Source organism: Oxyura jamaicensis, chromosome 11 (assembly GCF_011077185.1).
Source record: "Oxyura jamaicensis isolate SHBP4307 breed ruddy duck chromosome 11, BPBGC_Ojam_1.0, whole genome shotgun sequence".
In the NCBI taxonomy this organism is placed as follows: domain Eukaryota; kingdom Metazoa; phylum Chordata; class Aves; order Anseriformes; family Anatidae; genus Oxyura; species Oxyura jamaicensis.
In genome coordinates, this window is record NC_048903.1 from 3,728,926 (window position 1) to 3,753,838 (window position 24,913).

General features: G+C 41.2%; 1 long non-coding RNA gene across 1 annotated transcript in view; it reads left to right on the forward strand.

Moving 5' to 3' along the window:
* The window catches only part of LOC118172926, a 129,837-nt gene extending 107,363 nt beyond the window's left edge, over positions 1–22,474 (forward strand). Inside the window, exons 2-4 of the long non-coding RNA XR_004753902.1 lie at positions 16,832–16,923; positions 18,417–18,520; positions 22,225–22,474. This is a non-coding gene — a long non-coding RNA (uncharacterized LOC118172926). The remainder of the gene's footprint in view (positions 1–16,831; positions 16,924–18,416; positions 18,521–22,224) is intronic.
* Positions 22,475–24,913: the final 2,439 nt, after the last annotated feature.

Here is a 24,913-nt window from a genome sequence, read left to right on the forward strand (position 1 = left end):
GAAGGCTCACGGACAGTGACTTGAAATCCCAGATTTGTTTGCAGAAATATATTGTTGATATTTGAATCTACTTTTTGGCAATTATGCTCCCCAGTGAACCTTAAAGTAACCCGACAGTGTAAAAATCAGAATTTAGGACGTGGCACCACAGAGCTGAGAAGACTGACTAAGTGTGTGTATAAAAACATGCATCCACCTTCAACGTGGAAACTCCTCCTGTAGCACTCTGACAAAACATTTCTTGAACCGAGGATGGACTGACTGATACAGGAACAGAAAAACAGGCTCTCTGAGAAGTTTTCCTTTTGAAACATGATGTTATTTCACGGTGGTACCGAATCAAGTTGCAGGTCCTTACAGCGATATTTCCAGAAGTGTTACTTTCTGGACAGCTTTCCATAGCATTCTCAGTTATGTTTTATGAAGGTGAAAATGATTTGAATCCACTTTTTGGCTTTTTTTAATTCTTTGGAATAAATTTGGCCATTTTTCAGGCTATTGCATAAGCATAAGGCAAGAAGCCTACATGAAGGCTGAGTTCCTTCTATAAGGAGTAGGGGGTTAAATGAAGGCATTCAGTACTGTAAGATTTGAAACAAAATTTGGGCAATTGGCAACACCAAAGGTCTAATAAGAGGCTTCCTTCTTAGTTAATTTTAATGCTGTCCCGTTCAGGCACTGGCAAACAGGACCGTGTATGTTAGTGTGAGCTCAGGCATGCAAAGCTTAATTCAGGCAGCTAAACAGACTGAAGGCCAGGTGCGCTTGGTGGCTGTTTGGGATGATTGCAGTGCCTGGCAGAGGGATCTGTGGAGTTGGGTCAGTTAAACCTAAAGATTATTGGCGTCATGTCTCCAAAATATATACTGGGTTCTCATTAATGAACAGATATATATCAGATAGGTGTGTGTATTCTTCCACGCATAACCTGTGGGTCAGGCAGTGAACAGGCGTATGTCAGTGTGCCTTCTTTCTCTTTATTCTCTGCCAGCAGTCACTTATACCTGTGCTGCCCTCCTGGACGTTTTCAGGGTGTGAATCCCCTGACCACTGAGCAGTGAAAAGCACCAGCTGCTGACACTGCACAGCATCTATCAGTCTGTGTACTGCAGCTTTACCTAGAAATACTGGCTTCAGCTGATTGGAAAAGCCCTGGCTCTGGGAATTTGAACCTTCCCAGGTTGGTGGGTGCTGGTGGGTGACAGCTGGCTGGCAGTCAAACCCGACCTTGTTCTGAGTTCCTGGGTTTAAGGATATTTCTGCTGTGCTCTCGTGGTCCCAGATAGCAATGTCTCCAACCTCCACATCAGATACAACAGGCATCTTCATATGAAGCTGTTTTGAAATGATGAATCAGCTAAAAAACTTGGGTTTTACATGCAAGGATTTGGGGGAGGTTTTTTTCAGATAGCTTTCCTGTATTCTTCAGGCATTTCATTCTGAAATGGTCATATCTGCTCACTTTATTCAAGTGAAGCCAATCCAGGTTAAAACTAATGAAATGCAGACTGCATTAAATTCCAGGTATATATTTTAAAAGCTCAATATATTTGGGTTTTGTTACTATTTAGTATTTTTTATGACAGCAGAACCCAGAGGCTCTGCTTAGCAATGGGAGCCCATTGTGCAAGCTGTGATGACCAGAAGCGGTGAAAGCCCCTGTGAGTGTCTGAAATTTTGCACATCCCAGCACCTGATGAGAGGTCTAAGTCTGTCCCATCTCTCAGTGCTATACTACAGTAAAAAAAAATACCAACTCAGACTCTATGGGAATTTCATACCTGATCCAAAATGAAAATGTCTCTGTTGTCTCTGCCATTCTGGACTTTTTTTTTTTTATAATTATTCTTCTTACTACTTTTAAGAAAAGGAATTTTCGGTAACAGAAGGAAGTTCCCATGAAAGGTGGTTTCTTTTATCACTATTTTTTCCACAGCTCCAACAAAAACATGCAATGGCTGACTGCATCTGCTCTTTGCAGAAACACATTGGACCAGTCATCATTTTGCTGAAATCAGTGGGAGGAATCTAAGTGGGTATAACAAGCCCCCTGCTTTTAGGGTACAATCCAGAGAAAGGCTGCTGGATGTAGATTTGATTGCTAATTCTAGTGCCACTTCATGGAAGTAAAATAGCCTGTGTTTTCAGGTGTCATTAACTGCTCTAATTTCATTAGTCTCTTTCCTGGACTACACTTTCACTGCACGAGTCACAGAAAAAATGGCTCTGAGACTCTGTATGAGATCTGTATTTACACAATTATAGCTGCCATGGGAAACTGCCACCCAGTTATTTTAGGAGCTCTTAGAATAAAGATTGCTTGAAATCATGGTTCAGGGGGTTTATGGTTCTTTTGGTTGTTGTGGTTTGGTTGTTGTTTTTTGTTTGGTTTGCTTTGTTTTGTTTGTTTTTCTATTTTATTGTTTTATTTTTTGTCTGAAAGCATATGACACTAGTCTATCTGACTGATGTATTATGCAGCCCCAAGAAGACAAAATTTAAGAGCAGATTAAATCCAGTACTGGGTATCTTGTCTATTAACTGTTGTCAACTTGTAGTTCCCCTGCCCAGGGTACTAAATTTGTTCTGACTGCTTTTGTTCATATATACATAACAAAAGGTGTCTCACAGTACTGAGCCTTGCTATAATGAGAAAAACTGTTAAGAAGAAAACTCCATGTTGAACATTAAAGTGACATTCCTATTCAAACTACTGGGGTGGGTGATTCGCTCCGTCTGTGCCACGTTCTGTAGCACAGGGAGGCTAAGAGAACCCGACAAGGGCTAGTGCTTAAAATTACATGAGCAAAAAAAATGCTAATGGAAATCAACAGACTGCTGCTTCTTCATTTAATTTGCAGAGCCTAAAATATATTAGTTACCATCAAGGGAAAAAAAAAAAAAAAAAAAAAAAGAACAACACAGAACAAACCTCACAAAGTTTTAAACAGAGCTGTTTGCTGGAATGGTGCATACCTTCCTTTGGCAGACATTGATCTATTTTTCCCATATAAGCTATAGAGTGTATTAGCTGTATATATTAGCTAAGAGAGGATGAGTTCTCAAAGGAACAGATGGTTATCCCCAGCCTGGACAGCGCTTTTTAAGCATTAAGAAATCTATACAGCTGTTCAAGTGAATTACCTGGGTTTTGCTACTGCAGTTTTAAAGTATGGTATAGACTTAAAGAGTTCCTACCACTGACATCCAAAAAAAAAATGAAAAAAAAAAAATAGAAGTTTCCTTTCTTATGCCCTCTTCATTTGCCATGCACTTTAAAAGTGACAGTTGTCATCCCTATGAAGATTAGAAGATCCATGTTGGGTATGTCACATGCTTTGATGGTAGTATTGCCCCAGGCATTTGTCATCCAACCTACAGGGATAACAATGTGTAATGGTAGTGCTTTTTTCAGAACACTGTAAGTATACAGATAATATTAAATTTTACAATTACCACAGGGAATGAATCAAAGCCTCCAATAAGCAAATGAGCTATATATTATTGCCCTGCCTTTGTAATTTTTGTTCAGTACTATCTGATTGCATTCCTGTTATCACTTAGTTGTTTCTCTGCATGTAGTTTTATCTAATTTCTCTTTATTTCAGTCACTTGCAGAGGAGATAAATGGATTATTTCAGACTAATTGCTACTTATTTAAAAAAACATTAACCTCCTGTAAGAGTTTCAAATCAGTGGTTTAAACTAGCTTTTACTATCTGCGATATTTATCTTGAAGGATTTCATCACTGTAGAGCCTGTTAATGAAACATTTTTCTAAAGCTGCTTTCAATCTGCCCTTACCTGTTCTGCCAAAATTTTTAACACAAACAGATGATCACTGTTAAGTAGTTAATATTTGCTGCTTTTAGTATCTATATGGATTGAAAATACTACTGATAGACCTTCCATCTGCGTGCGTTTTGATGTAACGTGTCCAACTAAGAAAAGAAGAATAAAAATAAATATTACATTATCTTGTTTTCTCCATCCTCATATGATGGAGGAAGCAGCTGCATTATTTATCTAATTGAAGGAACGTTATGAGTATGCTTAATTAAATGTAAGCGTACTTAGTAATACTGTAAAAGCAAACAAAGGATAAATGACAAAATGAGCTCAAGTGATCTAAGATGGTTTAATTCCCTAGTGTTGTAGCCTTTCATATAATTATTGTAGTGTATGTCTGTACATCAGAATCAATGTATCCGATCTATATTCAACAGCATATCAATTTCTCAGCCCCCTTAACAAGCTTCCTTCTTTTCCCAATGCAATTGGATGGAGAGTTCTTGGAGCCTAATTCTCTCTCATCCATTTGCGTGCCTTTTATTTTCGGTGGGATTCATCTATTCTTCCACCACTGAGAGAGCAAAATCCATGTTCCTAGTGCTGATACACGAAATGTTTGAAGTCATTTTTGTTTTAAAACACTTTAATCCCAATGCATTGAGTTAGGCTTGAGTAGGGAATAGGATTAACCTGAAATTAAGCTTCAACAACATGAACCAAATAGCGTGGTTTTCTCAGTCATTCTATCTGATGCTCCAGCAATAGATGCAGCATGGCAGCCTCAGATGAGCACGGTCCTGATTATTGTTGGTATCAGAGGAAAAAGCACAGTGCAGGAGTTAAAATATTTACAAGTCTTAGGCTCTCTGAGGGAGTAGTTGACACTTCAGAGTTAAAATAGAGTTTTCTAGGGGATGTAAACCTTTATGTCTTGTCTGGAGGCTTCCATGTGAATGGGCAGGAAGCAGGAATCCTGTAGGATCTGGGATGTGGGTTGTGGTGAAAAACAAGTTCCTTGTGAAAAGTCCTTCTCTTACAACCAGCTCTACCTCAAAAGATTCAGTGAAAGCCATAAGACATAATTAGATCATGGAGTTTGATCCCTGCCAAATTTATAATTTAAGTCAATGCTTAAGTCACATCTCTAACAACAACAACATAAAGGAACTGCCGTTAGTGCATGGAACTGATGCTTTCATGTGCTAATCCAGTGATCATTCCAATTTTCTGTTAAAATCGGGACTTGAGAAGTCCTTACTCAATCCTCAGTCTCTTTGAGTTATCTCAGAGCTTGCTTATTCCTAATTATTTTGATTTATTAAAGAAAAAAAAAAAAGCCATTGATAATGTATTTTCAAGTCTATGAAACGTCTGTTGGGAAAATAAAGTTTACCAAAAAAAAAAAAAAAAAAAAAAAAAAGATTTGCCAAAGGTTAAGCGACTCTTTGTACAGGACTTACTGCAACAGATCAAGCTTCCCAGCACATCCATTCTTCCTAGGCAGTCCTCAGCTTTCACAAATATAGCAAAATAAACATGAAGGAATATCATCAAGAAGAAGATGTGCTGCTTGTGTAAGTAATTATGTCCCTTGTTAGTTCACTATAAAGTAATTTTCTTTTTTTTTTCTCTCACTCTTTACATTTCTTGGTGTGCCCTGGAAGGTATTTTTACTTAATTTTGTTTAGAAATTTGAAAAGCAAGAGAAAGTGAGGGATGATTACAGACTTTATTTAAGGGTTTGATTTTGGTTTCTCTCTGTTCTTATATCAAAGATAAAATGGAAGTGGTGGTGTCATGTTCAGGTAATGAGATTTTATATTAAAAAGAATAAATTAAGCTCATAAAGCCAATGGCAGGAGGGACATGAGGAACCATTTCTAGCTCACAAAAAGGACTTTATACATTAATGCAGTGAGCATCAAGAGTTATTAGGAGTCGAAATTCAAAGCTCAAAGGATGTCAAGTGCTTCAAAAGCAAAGGCTTATTTTGTATTGTTTATATTTAGAAGTGATATGGAGCTCTCTTGAAATATTTTACCCATGATGTCAAAAATCAAAAGCATTACGGGGGGAAAAAAGAACTCGGGACATTTCCCTTGCAAACAAGAGTTCTGCCCGTGACACACCAGAGGATTCCTCCGAGGTACACATTCGTACACAGCACTACTTACCAAAAAAACACAAACATCCTCTCTGCTTAGCTGCGCGTTGCTGCTTGCCTCGAAAATCCATAGGACACAGAAAGGTTTTACAGCACATTCACTACTTTTTTTTTTTTTTTTTAAAAAAAAAAGGGGGGGGGGGGGAACAAATCCTGGAATATCAGTATGTGGTCATTTTTTAAATAGATATTTTTTGAAAAGCTGTGTGACATTTTTCTTTAATGGCTGATTCTTTTTTAATGTCAGCTACATTTTTAAAGCATGAGGCCTGGTTGTAACTAGCCTCGGCACTGCTACTGTACATCAGACTGTACTATTTGATCATTAATTTATCACAGTTCTAGCAGTTTGTTTGACAGGTGATAGTGCTTTCATCTAATGGCTACACAGCAAGTGTGTGGTGCACTAAAGAGTGGATGCCACTGACTAGAGTTAGAAATCAGCAGACAACAGCCACTTTGCAGAGCTTTATCGATTTACCAGAATCATTTAAAGATATGAAACAACTAGAATAATGAATGCCAATTCAGCTCACTGTGGTGTTTTTTTTTCTTAGTTATTTAGTATGGAGTAGATTAGTAGACTTTTGTTGCTGGTGTTATCGCAACTATTTGCCATGGTAGATGAGGTGGAAAAATCAAGGTGAAAGTCTGAGAACACAGACTAGAAATACAGTTTCTGTGCTCAGTGCAGTTTAAGAAATTGATTCTCTGGCAGAAATATGAGGTGTTTTTGAATATTATAAATATTTAGCCTTCAAATTCAGCCTTTCTTAAAGTTATCAGATAAAAATGTTCTCTGAATTGGGTATCTAAACATGAATCTACCTGGAAAGTCTGAATCCTCAGATCCTACCCCAGAAAGCAGTTATGTCAGGATGACTTGTGCATAAAATATCCTGGATTGTCGCATTTATCTTTCTTGGCCAAAGACCCTCAAAGACAAAAACCCTTAGGGTTGTACTTGGGTTTTGTGGGTTTGCAGGGATGGTGTGCTGCCATTAACCCTGGTTTGCTGCAGTGGAACCTGGGACCTCTTCCAGCAAGCTGCTGAAGAAAGAGTCTAGCTGTAAACCTGTTAGCAGCCCCATAAACTTCAGAGGCTCTCCAATCCTGAAGCACTTGGCTACAGCAGGTCTTAGTTGAAATTATATCAAGAGGTAGAAGAGGCTCTTTGAATCTTCAAGTCAGTGCCGGTAAACTTGTGCTCCTGATGTTGGACAAGTCAGCTTAGGCCAAAGCTGAGGTGACTCATGGAAGTTAATTAGTTTTCTGAGGTGCTGATTGCTCAGACTTTCCACTGAAATGAATAGGGAAACTCCCACGTGTTGCAGTGGGAGCTGGAAGCTGGCAGTGCAGTGTTGTGGGGCATCCAGAAGAAGCTGTGTTGTCTTCTGTAGTGAATGCAGTGGGAGTTGCTTACAAACACAAAGGAAACCAAAACGACGCCAAAAGAAATGTTATTTTCCACCTTCTTAGTGTTTGTTAATAAAATAGTAAATAGTAAACACAGAAGTTTGTCAAACATTTTCAGTATTCTGTGATTTGTTTTAAAAATGTCTGGATGCATGCACAAGTATTGCCTTTTCTCCTTTTAATTGCAAGTCACAGGAACGTCTGTGCCTGAGGGGTTGCTGTGTACCTATCTCTAAGTGAAATGGTATTTATTAATCTAAAATTATTACTAGACCACTCTCTAGGTTTGTAGTAACACATCAGTGTCAAGGAGTTTGCATAAGCCTCGCTCCAGGAAGGATCCCCTTCCCTAGTTTCCCATGGCAGCAGGTCATCTCCACCCTAGCTGAGCACGGGTGATGGTATTTTGTGCAGGAAGAACACGTGAGATTGCCAGGTCTGTGTTACATGGGCTGCAGGCAGAATGGTCTACCAGAAGCTAAAAGGCCAGATAGCTGAGACTACAAATATTTATAATGGTCAAAACTGTACACTGGTTTCTCAGTGTATAGATAATTTGCATGCATTAATAGAGCTCGTGCAGGGTAGATCATGAGCGTTTTTTGGTGTAAGCTGTTAAGTTCCTGTGCTGTAATCTGTCACGTTTCTAACGTATTAAGTCTTGTTTGATTTGTATGGAAGAAAGTTCTGTAGTTACATCTAAGTAAAACCTGGTTAAATTTAATTGGTATTAAAGTGAATGTGATATTGTCTGCTCCAGTGAGGCATTAAAGTGGAACTGTTTTAAGGTGATAGTTTTAAAAAATAAGAGAAAGAAGAAGAAAGAAAGAAAGAAAAAAAAAAGAAAGGAGAGCTGTGCTATCTTCTTGTCTTCTCTCCTTTGACTGTAGAGTCCCAGTTAGGAACAGTTCAAAATTGTATGTGAACTGCAAATCATGATCTGCCTTTCCATTTGCCCTCCTGCCTACAGAACCACAGGCTGAAAGCACCCTGGAAGAGCAATTCCCTTCATCTCGCTTTGACTTGCCAGTTCCCTGTCCAGCTCCTCCTCCTTCCACAATTCCAGCGCCAGCTTGACGAGCTCTCTTTACAGGTTTGGTTATCACGTTTCCGGGAGGTAGGATGGCTTTCCCCACAGCCAGCCTGGTTATAAATAGCAATTTTTCCTGAACAAAGAGCTTGCCTCCCTGGCAGGTGGTCTGAATGAACAGCTGCCATGTGATGGGACCACATATTGTCTTGTCTTCTGAAAGTACTGCCTCTGGTTCTGAGAGGGCTTTCCTGGAAGAAGATCCTGCTCACATGATTTTACTGTTAACTCCAGGTGCATTTCCACAATGATGGCAGTGGAAGGGCTATCTGAATTTTGACTCTGCAGCAGGATAAAGAGGTTGGGCTCAGGCAAACCGATTCTCTTGTCTGTTGCTGCTGAAAACCAAGAAAAATTTATCTAGAATGAGTGAGGTTCTCCCACTGATAGCCTTTGTACCACAGAGATCAAAGTCTGCCCTTCCCTCGTATTTTAAACTATACTCCAGCCAATATGCAAACTACGCTTTTGCCTTCCTTGGCTCATGCCCTGTTCCCACAGTTGAAGTCCTGGCTTGAGCCATAATTAGTATCCCCACTCCCTCCGACACGAAGATCCCTTACCTTTCCCACCTGAAAATCCCAGCCACAATTTGTATTTTCAATGTGATTAATGAGTATGTCTACAACCCCAATCCCAAATCTTTCTCCCTGGGGCTGCCCGTTCCCACTTGCCACCACATTCGCCTTCCTCCTTGCAGTGGTTCTGTAGGCGGAGGGGTGCCTTATGTGGATGCAAATGTGCAGAGGTGGGCAAGCTTGGCTGGGGTCGGCTTGTTTGTTTGTTGCTCTAGTTTTTGCTGGCCTTGCTCGTCAGAGCCTGAATCTCAGGAAAACATCTAGTGTGATTCACGTAAACACTGAAGGCAAGTGGGATCAGACTGGCTGAGGGGAGGAATAAAAACTGGAGGGAGGAAAACGCTTGGCGTGGATCGGCTGCCCTAACGCTCAGCTTGAGAGGTATGCCAAAAAGCTCTTTGTCTCACATGCACATTAGGATAAGTAACATTGCTCCTCGCCATCTGTCTCTCTCTATGAACCTCTGCCTCGTTCCCATGTAATAAGAAAATTCATAGAAGTACCAGCTGTGACCTTACAGGGAAGCCTGAGAAACTTTGCCTCTTTAACCAGCAATGGGAGAGTCAGATTTGGCACTGTTGAGCACAGTTGTGTGTGTGTAATTTTATTTTTTTTCTATTCTCTGCCACCGTCTCTTCCCCCAGCAGTGGCACAGTGTTCATAGAGAGATGAAAGCCGCTGTAGCAGTTCAGGAAAGACAGTCTGCTGCCAGAGATGAGTTTTGATGGGCTATTTTTTCCTTTGTTTCTTCCTGTTCCAATAAGGCTGAAAAACATGAGGTGAAGAAACCATCAGATGTGGCAGTTTCTTACTCCCTGGTTTCTGATATAGGCCAAAAGGACCAAAATAGTGGTGTCCAAGATGAAACAAAATGCATCAATATTCGTTTTATTAGCCTGGCTCAGAACATATAAAAAGTCTGCCAGCTTTGGAGTTTCTCTACAGACGTGGTGACGTGTTCCTATATGGATTAAATGTAAATTGTGTCCCTCATGCCTCATCTGCAGGACATCTAGTAACTGAAGATGTTGGCAGCTTTAACCCTATGTGCATAATTGTGTCTATGATTATACTGCAGATGCCTTTGCAGCTACGATGCGAGTAAATTTACAGTCAGCTTTTCCTTAGGGCAGGATTCGAGTCCTTCTGTTTGATATATTCATGGCAGGGCAGGCTCAAAACTCCCCTGGCCCATAAATTTGTGGTGAGACCTGTGTGTACGTCTCCTTTTTACTTCAGAGTCGTTCTGAAAAATGTTCAGAACAACAACAAAAAAATTGGTTCTTTGGCTAATCAAAATCTAAAGAAGAAATTCAATTTGGATTCAGCTAATCTATGTAATTCAAACCCAAATTAAACACATGATCTTCAAACATGATTTTAGTACATAGAAAATAAGTTTCAAATTGAAAAAAATCATTTTGTAATATCAAGAAAAAGCATTTGTACTTGTTCATTAAAAATAATTACCTGAAAATGTTACCACTGTGACTTCCATAGCATATTGCAATGGACCTGAATCTACATTTTTGTTGTTGAAAAGAGTATAAAATGAAAAAGTTTCCATATTATAACTGCAGGGCAAGTATTTTTCTGATAAAATAATTGCCAAGTTTTTTGAACTAAACAGATTAGACTAAATGTTCCTTCTTGAGCATCTGTATTTCTTGGAAAATTCATCGTCATTGTATAAAACCAGTTCCTCCACGCTCACGCTCATTGGCACTGAGGTATTTAAAAGTTCATTTATCCTTAAAATTTATAAATTAGAACAAAAGTTTATTGTGTCCCCCTCCTTCACAACTGTAATGCGGGGGAAGCTTGGCTTTTCACTGGGACTTTAGGAGTGTATGTTACTGAGACACTTGAAAATTGCACCCAATATCACCAAGAGCAGCAGATGGATCTGTCAGCTGTTTTACTGAAAATGGTGAATATCTTCCCTGGAACATTCATAAGTTGCCTGAGGCAAAATTTCACAGTGGAAACAGTGAGATTTCTCTTTACATAACATTCCTAGTACTCACGAAAGTCTAGGTCCCCCCCACCCGCTGGATTAAAATACCCATGAAGCAGAAGATGATGAATAGGCACAGCTGGGCTGCTAGAGGAGCATTTTCAGAAGTCCTGGGCCATAGCCGGACCGCAGCCCCCCAAAGCTGCGGTGAATGCACGGCGTCTCCCGCACTTGCTGTTGTTGCTTGCTTTTGCACATGGATGGCAACTGAAAGAGGCTCTGGTGAGGGCTTTGCACCTCTCTTCTTCCATGCAGTCTTACTTGAGTGGTTTCCTGAGGGGCTACACAGGAGGACTCCGGCTGTGGGGCTGGAGGTGTCCCCTTTGGTGGCACACGCACCTCAGAGGGGAGCAAATGGTGGCCGGCATCAAGGGGAGCAAATGGCAGCCAGCAGTGAGGGGATAAGCCCGCTGCCCCACAAGCACCTGCAAGCCCTGAGCAGAGCAGCGCCTGGGCCGCAGGGAAGGAGACCTGCCTGAAGGGATCGTTTCTCCAGCAGAGCTTAGCAATTTCTATCCACGAGTACTTCAGAGAGCTTAGACTGGCTTTCTGCAAATATTGGTGGGCCTGTTTGCAGGCCCAGAGAGTGCAGGCCCCGAACAGCCCCAGCACGACCGAGTGTTATCTGTGCTTTAATTTCTTATTAAGGTAGGGTGTGAAATTAAAACCCAGTAGCTTTGTCTGAATAACTGTTGCTTGGGAATAAGAATAGTTTTGTTCAAAAGGCTTGTTAAGTGGATAGATGTCAGTCAAGATTTGCACAGGTAGAGTCTACTGGTGATGAGGGCCTTAGGCACTGTCTTAACTATAATATCTTTCTAAAGTTTATTCTTGTTACTACTTATTTTTAATACATTACAATGTGTGTAGCCAAAAATAATGTTTAAATCTCTCTTAACTTCTGTTAAATTAAATACAGAAAAAAGGAAATTAGAGGTGTTTCTGAGAGTGAGGTTTGTTGTGGGCCTTGTGAGTATTCAAAGCTGGCTGGCAAATTTGTGTAAAAGCAATGCAGGAGCCCAGTTACTTGTGTGGGTCTTACTCAGTTTCAGTCATCAGTTTTATGATGGGCTGAGAAATTATTGTTTATGAATTTATTTATTGCTACTGTAGGCTAATAAAAGGCAAAAGTACCATGTGTGTTGTACCAAGGGGGATTTCCACACAGTTTCCAAGATTCTGCTCCAGCTTTTGTCAAATCTCTCCCTTGGAAGCCTGAAATATTCAGTGGCTTTGTGTAAAGAAAAATTCATATGCTGGATGTTAGCCATTTCTATCAATGGAGTGAAAGTTACTTTAAACACAATCCTGGACCCAAAGTGGAAGCTTTAAGATACTTGACATCAATTGTACGCAGATACAGATTTTGGATTGAGTTCTGATCTTTTACTTCATTCGTATGGCAAAGGCTTGTGTGATTAGTCTTAATGGGACCAGACTCTGAATGGGAGAGCTTGTGAACAAGTGCTTGCATGTATAAGGATAGCTGTCTGGTTGCTGGTAAATCAGTCCTGTCTTTTGAACAGAAAGAATGAAAGCTCTTGTCTCGGGTAGCCTTGAATTGTGTTTTGTTTGAAATCTGACTAGAAAGTTTGTTATGTGACTCAATGTGAGCAATAAAACCAAACAAGGCGGTCATTTCTGGTGAAATTCCTCCTAATAGGCCTGTCTGCTTGCACAGTATGCCATTTTCTGTGGGATGGGGCTTTCTTTGGTGTTTAAATGGCGAGAGGGCCTGGTGGGTGAGAACACCTACCAGAAAGGCCTGTGAACAACAGCTCAGCCTGGGCAAAATAATGCAAGTTGGGGCATCCACAGAAGTATAAAAAGCTTTAAGGCTTTCTTCTAGTGTCTTGTTTTCTCAAGGAAACTGTATGGCAAGCTGTGCAACCAAAATGGAGAATATTTTATGTTCGAAGCAGTCATCTAATTGCATCTCCCAGTCACTGGGCTGTGGCATATTTACTAACACTGCCTTCTGTTATCCAGCATGAATTGCACTCACCAGCATGCGTGTGAAGCCCAGTGGTGTAACCACCACACCTTGCTGGTCCAGCATGTTTGCAGCAGGGACTATGAATACTTACGATAAATTTGTTGTAGCTTGGACACAAAGCAGAGGGGGAAACTCTAAATAAAACATTTGGAGCCTGATTTTGGCTCCTGCCACACTAACTCAACTATGAGTCAAGGACAATATTTGTTCTTTTGGGAACTTGGCCTTGTTGCCTGTACACCAAATGCAGAACCAAAGAGGCTGGTGGATGAATGAAAATGAGACCAAAGGTTGTTGTTTTTCTATTTGCTGTCAGGTTTTCTCTTTTGGGGGGCTGGGGAGGGTGAGAATTAAAAATAAAACAGTTTATCCTAATTAAGATAGTTAATGCCAGAGCATAATAGTGCAAAGTAGTGATAGGAATGTGTGCTCCTGTGACCGGACATTTAGGGGATGGATTAAGACAGTAACTGATGATATAACTGCAAATTTGATCCAATTTGATGCTGTTTTGTTTCTTTGCTATATAGTTCTGGATAGTCATCATCTTCATAGGTGACTGAGCACCACCAGAGGATTTTTTTTTTTTCCTACTGTTTTAAAAACTGCCTTGTGGGAGTTTCAAAGGGTTTGTATTTCAGGCATCCTTCATACAATTTTTTCTGTAATTAGGATGTGTGGCACAGTGAAAAGCTGTGAATGGTCCTACTGACATCAAAAGCAGCAGCAATAATGTCCTGGTGACTGTGGGCAGAACAGGTTTCTTGTTTAATTTTCCTGCCTTTCTGTAGTGTATTCAGAAGTCCATACTTGGAGGTTTGTTATTCCACATTGAAAATGTGAGCTGTGCAGTTTACTTGAGTTGGAGAGTTACATCATGGGCTGAGTGTGGTATACATAGCACTCACTCTCTGTGGTTGCCTGTTTCTTGCCAGCAGTCCTGCTCAGTGGGCAAGAACACCCGAACTCATGCAACTGGAGAGCAATAGAATAATGAAGCTATGTTTTAGGGATTGGTAATCGTTTTGGCAAAGTTGTGTTTGTCATCTTGCAATGAAAAATAGGTAAATACTGTGGCACTGAGCATTTTATGCAAGAGGGTGTTAAAATGGGAGTCCAAGCTCCAAATGTGGTTGTTTGTTGTCATGGTTGTCCAGCAGAGCATCCAGACCTTATGTAGAGTCTGAGAAGAAATTCAGTAGCAGGTGGGAGTGAGAAAAAAAAGTATGTTGGACAAGGGAGAAATATCTGATCAAAATGAAGTTCAGAAAAAAGCAGCACATGGAAATCAGATTCGTCCAAGACAGTTAAAGGAGACATCAAGGCAGTTACTAGGCAGAATGATATGGGGAAAAATGCAAAAAACATGAAAGATACGGCTTTTAGTTTCTTACTTTGGAGAGGTTACAACTTCAAAAGAAACTGACTACAACAACATAAAATGTTTCTCCCTCATGCTGAAGTGATTTGGCCATAGGTGCCCGTGTTCTTTTTATAAATTTGTCCTCTGGAGGGTTCGAGTCCTCCTAAAGCTCACTCCAGGCAGTCAGTCAAGCACGTTCACCTCAGTGATTAGCGAGAGGCCTGCGGTGTGCTGAAATATTATAAGGAGCCTATAGAGGAACTCATCATGAGCCAAACAGGTTACTGCCTTGGCAGGATTCCTCTTACTGGTTAGTGAAGATAAAAGGAGGACAGGTGAAGGTTGGTATTTCAAAGTCGGTGTCTTGGATCTTAAAATATTTGGTGAAATTATTCAAGAATAGTTCATCCAAGTGAAAATAGTTTCTATGTATTGCTGTCAAGGTCAATGAAAGCTAAAGTCAGATGCTGGCCAAGCAAGCAAAAATTGCCTGTGGGCTCCCATCACTAACACACCTGGTAACTCTGAACTTGACATAAACAGCATGGGGAGCAGGACTGGGAACTCACAGGCTTTTTTTGGGTCAGCTTTGCTACTTTGAGTTGAGCTAAAAACCCCAAAGTCATAAGGACTACATGGCACGTACTTCAGGAGAGCTGATGCGACCCTCTGAGATCCCACTGTCTCCAGTTTTGGGCTCCCCAGCTGCCCCCCCTGTGCCAGAGGTTGACATCCCACCCAGACCAGACCTGTGGACCACCAAGGCAGATGCCAGACGGTGGCCTGAAGGTTCACCAGGCAGCTGCTTCAGCTCACATCCTGGTGTGTTATTTACAGTTCCCATCATGATATATGGGATAATAGGCTCCTCTTTCAGTATGAATTTAATCCTTAAACATCCAAGTTTTCAAACAGCTGAGATGTTGGGTGGTTTTGAGATGGAGTGGACCTTCCACCTGTCAGCTGTGGTGCAGTCACACCAAGCCAGGGATTTTGACAGAAACTGCTGCTGTGAATACAACTGGTGCACGGGTTCTGACTGCTCATCTGGAGCTGCTAACACAAAGCTGTTTACAGGGGCTGAAAGCTTTTGGAAGCCAGTTCCTACTTAGGAGCCTGTGTCATAGCTAACAGCCCTTTGCCTGAGCTGACTGAGTGCCAGTACACGTCTTCTGAAGCCCTTTGCTCAAAACATGGATGTCTCTGCTGAGCACCTATATGAGGAATAAACACAAACATTTGTGGAGGTTTAGCAGGTCCTGTTCCTGATCTTCTGATCCTTTAAGACCTGTCTGCTAAGTTGTCAGGTGTAAGTGCTCAGGCTTCAGGAGCTTACCAAAGAGAAGATGCTAAGAATGGTTGTTAACAAAAATGCATTCCTCAGGCAAAGGAGGAAAAGGTGCAGGAGCTGGGCATTTAGAGGGGTTGTTCACTGGGACTGGCAAGAGCAGGCAAGATGAGATTGCTTTATCATTTCCTACAGCATAGTAAATGTTTTGGATTTAAATTTTAGAGATGGTTATTTGCAAGCTGAAAATATGTGTTAGGCCCTTACTGAAGGGATGTGTCAGCATATGAGTACAAAACGATCCTCCCATGATGTATGTATCTCCAGCTTCAAAAGTGAATGAAAAAGGTGAATAATGTATTGGGCATGATAGTGATTTGGACACCCTAATGTGTGCAGTTCATTAGGAATAAGAACTGTGTTTCTTTTGGGCAATTCGGCAATTCAATACGTGATCAAATTATTATGGAATTCCTTAGTTTTCTGAAGAAATCGAGTATGGACATCGGCTATCCAGTAAAGGAACAGGAAAGGATATCTATTTGTAACGGGTGTTACTAATCTCTGGCTAGAGGTATTTAATAAAGTCATATAATTCTCAAGAAGTCACATGCATTGTGCTTTCCCAGGCGTCTGTGGTGCTGGGTGATGTGCAGAGTTGGTGCATCACTCAACATGAGAAAGCAGATGCGAAAGCACGATTCCAGGCACCATTCCACTTGCTGTGAAGCAAAGGGAGCTCTTCTTTGGTGGACTGGAAAAAAAATTGGGCAACATCTTCAGTGTCAGTTTGAATCTCGTCTTTGTTTTCTGCCATTTTGATGTTTGAATTTTGTAGCATGCTGTGTGATTTATTGGGCTTGTAAAATGTACATACTCCAACTTAAAAATCTACATGTTCCCGTCTGTACCCTGAGGATATCTCAAAAGGGGGGATTTAGAAACTGGGGGAAGAAAGGTTTCTTGAATTCTGCAAACTTTTTCCTTTGAGTGCTTTTTTATATACTTGAGTGGCACTTACGAATTACTTACACCATCCGTTATAATTTAATGCATTACACAATAAAGAGTATCTGCTGTTCTTTGTGTATTTCAATACCAATGCTTTCCTTATCTATTTTCCCCAGCTTGCCACTCCGTGCAGTAGAGGTTCTGTCATGTGATATTACTCCACGCAGAGGGAAGTCGGAGCAGCCCTGCACGCTGCTTTACACCACTGGTAAGCAGTCAGAGGATTCGCTTTGGTCACAAATGTAGTTTCACATTGTGCATCTCTCCTCTCTCTCACATTGAACATAGCATTTCAACAACTGGAAATTCAGTGGTTGTCAGCTGAATCAGGATTTGAGTTAATAGCTTGTGTCTTTCTTTGGAATAGTGTTTTCAGCCCTAATATCAGTTTGTAGATGTTCCAGACTGTGCTCACTTGTAAATGTGTGTGTGCAGCTTCTGTTAACACCGATAACTATCATTTCTCATGCTGAGTCAATGGTAGACTTGTATTAGATGTCCTCTAGATTTTACTGTCTTCCTTCAAGCTCAGTGTGGTATTTTCAACACACTTGAAGACTTTTGCAAAATCAGGAACTGTTGCTTTCTAAATAGTTGTACTTCATGTTGCTGGATATGAATTGTCAAAACACCCAAACCATTGTATCACAGATGACACCTGCATATATCGGTTTCCTAATTCCTGTACCTGTGACTCCAAAACTCTTTACTAAATTCTTCTGAAATATTTTGCAGGAAGAAAAGAAAATAGGAAGTACCTCAGGATGGACTCTTATGCTGCAGAGTAGAACCCTCTCACTTTATTTTAGGAGATATATTTTAATTTGTCCCTTAGGTTTGCCTTCATTGGACAGTTTATTTCATCATTAAAGAGTTGTCTAAAATGGCTCTTTCTCTGTATATGTAAAAGGAGGCTAGACACCCAATTTTTAAATGGCTTAAGTTATGTAAGAAGAATTTATTTTTTATGTCCTTGCAATACTCGTGGGCAATTAACAGTTTTCCTTGTCCCCTACCCTGCTCTGTATTTTTCCAATGCCTTTCATTTTATATACAGTTTTGGACCCCGTACCAGGAGCTGTACTTCTCTGTGATGGGTGTGATTTGTCTCATATGGGAATTCTGAATAAAATTACCAATAACGTACTTACATTCAATTAAATCTGTTTCAACTTTCACAGAATTTAGCCACTCAGTAGGGAAATCCTCTCTGCCACGCTTAAGGAATAGTAATCGATACACGCTCACTGGTAACACGTCTGCAAATTTCAAAACACTGTAAGGAGTTAGGTGATGTAGATGACTCTTTCTTAGTAAATTGCATCCTGACAGCTTTGTTTAGCTGTAACCAATTCCCATCCTTGTTGTTCAAAGTCAAATTCTGTCAAGCAGTTTAGTTGTTTCTGACTCAGAGTGTCAGAAATCGTCAAGCGCCCCATTCTTGGGAGAGGAGCAATCTGGACACCATCAGAAAATGAGCAGGACATGTTGTCTCACATTACATTGAGAAAAAAACGTCACAGTCTGGGGGTGAACTGAATGGGTACTCACCTCTTAAAACATAGTACGCTTGCAAAGGCAGGATAACATTACAAAAACAAACAACTTGGCTTCCCTTCTGAAGGGAAGTTTCAGATTTGTGCATGTGTATCAGGCAGATATGAAAGGCAACCTATGATTCTGTCAAATTGTTCTGTGCAGGAAAACATTGAGCCGTGGCTGCGGGAAGCTCGTAGTCAGGAGCTGCGTGGGTACAGGGGAGTCCCATCACCTCAGCTTCACCCATGTCCATGCTTCTGCAGCAGGTAAGCAGGCGGTGACAGGAGAATGGGGAAAGTCTTTCATCGGCGTGCACTCACTGGCCGACGTGCTGGGGGCAGCATGAGACTAGTAGGCTACTCAGAGAGATGATAGCAGAATCTGTCTGCAGGTCCTTAAGCAGGCTGGCCCGTTAATGCTGCATGTAGTCACTTGTTTTGGCCAGCTGAGAGGTAAAAGGTGAAGCTTTCTTGTGCTTTTCCTTTACACATGGAGGTTGAGCTGAACTTGCATTTGGACATTGGATATATTAGAGCTCAAACGTGGGCTTAGGCCAACCTGTGAAATGCTGGATAGACAAAGCACTGTCTCTGTCATATGGGTAACTTGATTAATGCCTACTTCTTTCTTAATAAACCAGTCTCCTGCCTCCCAGTGAGCAGGTAAGGAGTGAAAATAAAGTTGCCTTTATGGTTGTAACAAGCCAGGAATAAAATGACTAGGAAGACAAATGTGGGTCAGGATCTGTCAGAGCTCACAAAAGACCCAGAACCAATCAACATGATTTCCTCAGCTGTGAATACGCAAGTCAGACAAATGTATAATGCATCCAACTCTCTCTAACGTGTATGTGCAGCCTCCATGCTGGGACTACACTCCAGGCTTTTGAAGTTTAGCCAGTAGCCACTGTATTTCTGGCTGTTTAGCACTTGCTAAAGAAGAACTGAGTAGTATCAGGCTGAATTATAATTTTTGCCCTGGGAAAGAAAGGGAGAAAACAAAAACCTAGCCAGACCAGTAGAAAGCCTTCTGGAATAAGAATTATTTTAAACAGGAAAGATCTAAAAAGATCAGATGTGATTTTTGTTCACGAATTGAAGTGGAAGTGACCTGCGTAACAGTACAGTTGGTGAAGGTTTGTTAAGGTAGGAGGGGTGCGTGAGGATGGCTTGAAGGGAATCGGTGGACGGGAAATGAAGCACATGGAGAAATCAGAAATGGGAAAAATCAGCACAAGAGTTTAAGCTCCCTGTGTGAAGTACAATGCTACTTTAGAATGAATCAGACTTTGTGGATGTCTGTGGTGTTTTATAATACTCTTTTCTTAAATATAAAATCTCTAAGAATACTTGTAATTTCTCCTTCTTTTCTCCCTTCACTCCATTCTTCTCTTTCCCTGCAACTGCAGGAGGTGCTTTTGTTTCTTTTCTTTTAGCCTTTTATTTTTCCTGCCCAGTTTTAGACACATTAATTGTGGGTTATGCAGTTTGCTTCACTTGCCATTTCAGGAGGCCGCATAAGCCATCCCATCAGGTAGCATTGTTTACAAGCAGTTCTGCAACCTTTTCATTCTGCTCCCTTATTTTTGTTACACTTGGTGTAGCGATGCCATAGGACATTTTAAGTATGGTGTTCCTTGTGGTATGTCCTCGGGTCTGTTATGCTTAGCGTATTTGCGTTACCTGTTTAGACACCCACACGCGGTGTGGTTATTTTTGTTTGTGACTGAATGCAGGCTGTACAGCGGATGTCGCAGGAATATGTTTAGAACTTCCATTGATCTCTTTAGCTACAAATAATCATTACCGTGGCAAAGCAAACAGCGGATCAAAAATGCAGGAACGTAGCCCAAAGGATGCTGCTGCTCACTTTTCCTTCTGAAATACTCGACATGCAGGTTTGAGGTGTAGAATAGCAACTACTGAAATGTAGTTAAACAAGAAAACAACACAGGATATCAAAAAATTAACTACTTGTCTTTGGTTCTTTAAAAAAGGAGAATGAGATAAAGGTACAGGCAGTGATGGGAAGTTGGTTGTGTCGTTCAGTTCCTCAGCACTAGCATAGCACTCGGTAAGTCCCCTGCTGTAGTTTTGACTGAACGCAGGTTTTAGCTTTGCCGTGCTGTTGCTGTGTGACAGTCGCACAGTTTGCCTGTGCACGCTGGAGATGGCTGTGTTTTGCCCTGTCAGTGGGGATGCTGTGTCTATAGTTTGAGGAATTTATAGGCATGTCCTGAGTTCTGTGGGACAACATGTAAAAACATTTTTCATCTTGTTTAGTTTTATATAGTAACTATTTGTCTGGAGAAACCTGAGCGTAGGAGAAGAGTTGCTTGAAAGTTTAAATCCAAACTACATTAGATTGCAGCATCGTAACTCCTGGGTCCCCGGGCTTAACAGAAGGTAAACTTGCCGAGATCTGGTCTGAGATCTGGTCCAACGTGAGTGTCATTTCTATGGGAAGAGGTGGTTCAGTGCCTCCCTCCAAAATCTGTTTCGGCTCTTTTGCCCGGGTGTAAACCCGGGCAAGTCAGGGGGGCAGTTCTGTGTCTGCAGCAGGGACGAAGTTGGCTCCAGTGCTGTTCCTCACCATCCCATCTACTTCCAGTGAGCCCTGCTGAGAGTCTGAGTTCAAAAATAGCCCAGTGTAGGCACAGACAGCCCCGTGTCTGTGAGCTGTCAGAGCCGCATGTCACTGCGCTGTGCAAAGGAAGAGCTTAGGTAGATGCTAGCTCAGGGAGGTCAGCTGCTTCAGCCCCTTCCTTCATATCTCTCTGCGTTGGTCCTCACTCTGTCCAAAGATTCATTTCCTTTCTTCCATGAGCTCTTCCACAGATAAAGCATTGACAAGTATGACGCCAGTAGCCATTGCGGTACTGGAGGATTGTTTGTATGTCTAAGGGATTCAGATGTAGATTATTGCTAGTTGAAACTTGTCCTTCTACAGAGCCAAGAATGCTTTCAGGTCCTCCTTAGCAATACTTCTGGTCCTCATTAGAAACTGGTGGTTTGCATATTTAAAATACTTGTTCACAATAACTCCTGTCCAGGAGAAAAACCTGAGAAATATGTAGAGCATAAAGCAGTGTGATATATGTAATATGTAGAGCATAAAGCAGTGTGCAGGGTGCCATATTGTCTTTGGCTCTGTCAGCTCTATGCAGTGGGCCAAGCACTCTCTGCAATATGGTGTGCCTGTTAATGATGACAGTGGTTTATCGGTGGCACTGCTCAGTCTTTGAAAAGTGAGGGAAAATGTGTCAGGAGTTCATGCCATCGTAGCACAATTGTTTGGGGATAATTATTGAATGCACACAAGAGCAGTGTGTTTTTTTTCCCTGTACATGAACTGTAGTTGATGTTGCGCTATTTTGGTTTTGTTTTCTGCTTAACATTCCTCTGTAAGTGCAGCTCCTCTGAGGCTTGAAATGAGACACACAAAACTGAGCCAAAGTGACTTTGTTTTTTGTGTGTAAGGGGATGGACGCTGAGTGATAATGACATATTTTGCGTGTGAGCAGCAGGTGCGAGACCAAGTGTCTACTGCGGATTAAAGTAAATATGTTTTTTCTATATTTAACTGATATGTGACAAAGAAACAATGTTTAAATGTCACTTTCCATGGTTTTTTGTGTGTCTATAATTATACATTCTAATGTGCCAAGTAGCTACTCACTGAAGTTCAAATTTACATAGTAAAGTTGTGCATAACAAGACAAACAAGATACAGTCTAGCATTCATCTCCATGCATCTGGGCTGCCTCCACCCAGCAGTTACACTACCAACAAATGAATGTTTTCTGCTTTCTTGAGTTCACATAAATAGCTGTAAATTCCTATAATTAACTATGATAAGTCACTCCCCGCTATTAAAACAAAGACGTGTTTGTTTATCGGTCATACTTGCATCCACCACTCTTAACATTAGGGTGTCGACTGATGTTTTTTCACTGTGTTAAACAAGGCAGAAATATTCCTGTTGGGCAATGCCAGAGTCCCAGGAGCGGCCTCAAAAGCAGGAGCACCAGGCTGTCGCCCACTGAATGCTCCACTTCTCTGCCAGCAGCCATTCCTTCCCCTCGCCCCATGCTGCACCCCCTCCGCAAGACCGTGGTGTTTAGGTGGGCAGTTACAGCACTGGGGAGCAAAGCACAGCCCGGAAGGGGAGAAGTAAATAAAGTGAGATATCAAGATGAGTTAGTTCATGTAGATCCTAAAAATAAAGTTATTCTTATGAACAACATCTGATTTTCCAGGTGTCAGGACTAAATTTAGTCAGAGATGATTTGTGGCAAAGCTGGTCCAAAGTTTTCTATGTTTTTGTTTTTTTTTTAATGACATTAAACTTATATTGGTAGTGATATACATATATACATATATATATATGTATTACTTTTTTCCTGCTGAAATCTGCATATTTTCCTTTTGTTGTGGAGGCTAGGGGCACCAAATTTTGCCCCCAAGCCTCCTTCTTCTTCTCCATTATATTTTTATTTTATAAGCTTACTCTCATTGCTTAGTGGAAACTTCTTTCACTTATTTCTTGCTTCCATTGTCTTCTGCAGGCTGAGGCTGTGCTCAGGTTGTGCCTGCTGGGGCAGGACATGTTTTTCACAGCTCTTAGTGTCTCAGAAGTAATACATCCTAAGAGATACAGACCATAGAACTAAATTAGGCACCCAAATTACAACTCCCATGAAATACTGAAAAGGGAGGGGGAAGGGAGAGGAACTATAACAGTGACAGTTTTGTTTTGCCTAAATTTTCCATGGAGAAATATTTCGTAAGTTATGTCAAATGGGAAAGCTGGTTATGTATCTTTCTCTGCATGGGTACAAGATCTGTGACATACAGATTGCTAGGGAGGGGATGTGCACTAGTCCCTGGATGCTGGTAGCAAGCAATGGGGCTTGTTCTGTGCTTTGCCGTCTCTGTACCATCTTCTTCCCAGCGTATGTTCATGTTAGTCATGTTAGGAGTTTAGTCAAAGGTTCACCCGTTAGAGAAAATAGTGGTAACGGAGAACTTTGTATCTCTGTCTGGAAGAGATTAATCGCTGACGATCCTAAATAACAGAGATGCTCAGAAAAATGCATTATGAAATGCAGGGCTGCTGATGACTGCCCGTTTGTTGGTCATCAAAGAAGTATGAAGCGATTTTCTTTCAAGGTGGTTTCTTTGGATAGCAGAAATAAAAGTCTTTCCCTTCCGATTTCAAAAGCAGCCTGGATGTAGTTGCTTCGTTCCTTATGGATTTTGTTAGACATAATTACCATGCATGAACAGCGCAGTGCATGGATTATACAGCAAATTCTGTTTTAGCCATGCAAACTCCCAGTGACACTGTGGGCTCTAACAGCTGTGAAGATGTGATTACAGTCTTTCATGTTAATATTGGGTGCCTTAAAGACCGCTGAAGCTGCTCCCAGGTCAGCAGAACTAGAACAGACTAGCTAAGACTTTGCTAAAACAGAGATGGAGTAGAGGATTTTCTGTGAAAAACAGAGAAAATTAAAAACAAAGTTTATTATAGTGCTGAAAGAGTTATTTCTTAAATTTCTAGCCCAGAATAAGGCGCAAGTCACAGCTAGGTTGCCAGACTTGGCCTCCTATGCTGTTATTAGTACTGTACCACGTGGATATTTACAGAGGAAAACTAATTCTGGCCTCGTTGCGTTAGGTGCTGTGTTACAATATGTGTCAGGAGCCGTGATACGTAGTAGCGTGTTGAATAAAGACCAAAGGTAGAAGACAAAGCCATCATTCCTCCTTGTACACAGAGAAACTGAGGCACGGGGAGATGCAGTGCCTTGCCCCAGGCTGCTCCAAAAGGCTCCGTGTGCCCAGGAGAGCTGCTGGGGCTGCCGGAGGGGCAGCTGGCACCTAGTGCCTGGGTGAGCTTCCTCCTGCAGCGGGCATAGGCAGCCCGAGGAGCTGAGCCTGGAGCTGGATAGGTTGCTTTTAAATAGAGCTAATCTGCCTGAAATAAATGGAGCCTCCTCTGCTGCTCCTTTCTAAGAGGCGTATCGGTGGATCAATGGAATTTTGCAGCTGTAAGTTCTGCCTTTGGATAAAAACAGTCCAAGGGGTTGTTTCTAATTGCTGCCTTTTATTTTAAGTCCTGGTTTTCATATTCTTTCCAGGAGGAAGAATAGAAGCGTGAAAGTTTGGGAACATGACCTTTTTTTCTCCTCCTAGCTCTAGGCTTGCCCTGGGACCAACCTATTTTACACCAACTCAGTACAACTGTGAAAGGAAAAACTAAGAAAAAGGCAACAAACAATAAAGCATAGCAAAAAAAACACTTAAAATATTACAGCTCAAAATACCGCAGAGCCTCATTTCTCTGTAATCCTCTTCTATTTAATGGAATCCCTTGTGTCCAATTCACCTTATATTTTTATTAATCCTTGTGATTTTCCCTAATGATCCTGTTATAAAGACATCACAGCACATGGCACAAGGACAATGCACATAAAAAGTTAAGAACGCATTTAACTACCAGCCATTGATTAGGGTTCTTGATGAGTTTAAGTACTACCTGGGAAAGGCTTTCTATCAAATTCAATTGGCTGCAAATGCATTAAGCTTAATGAAATTCAAGATTTGGGTATATATGAATATTTTTTTCTTAGAGGAGGTGCCTTTGCCACGAGA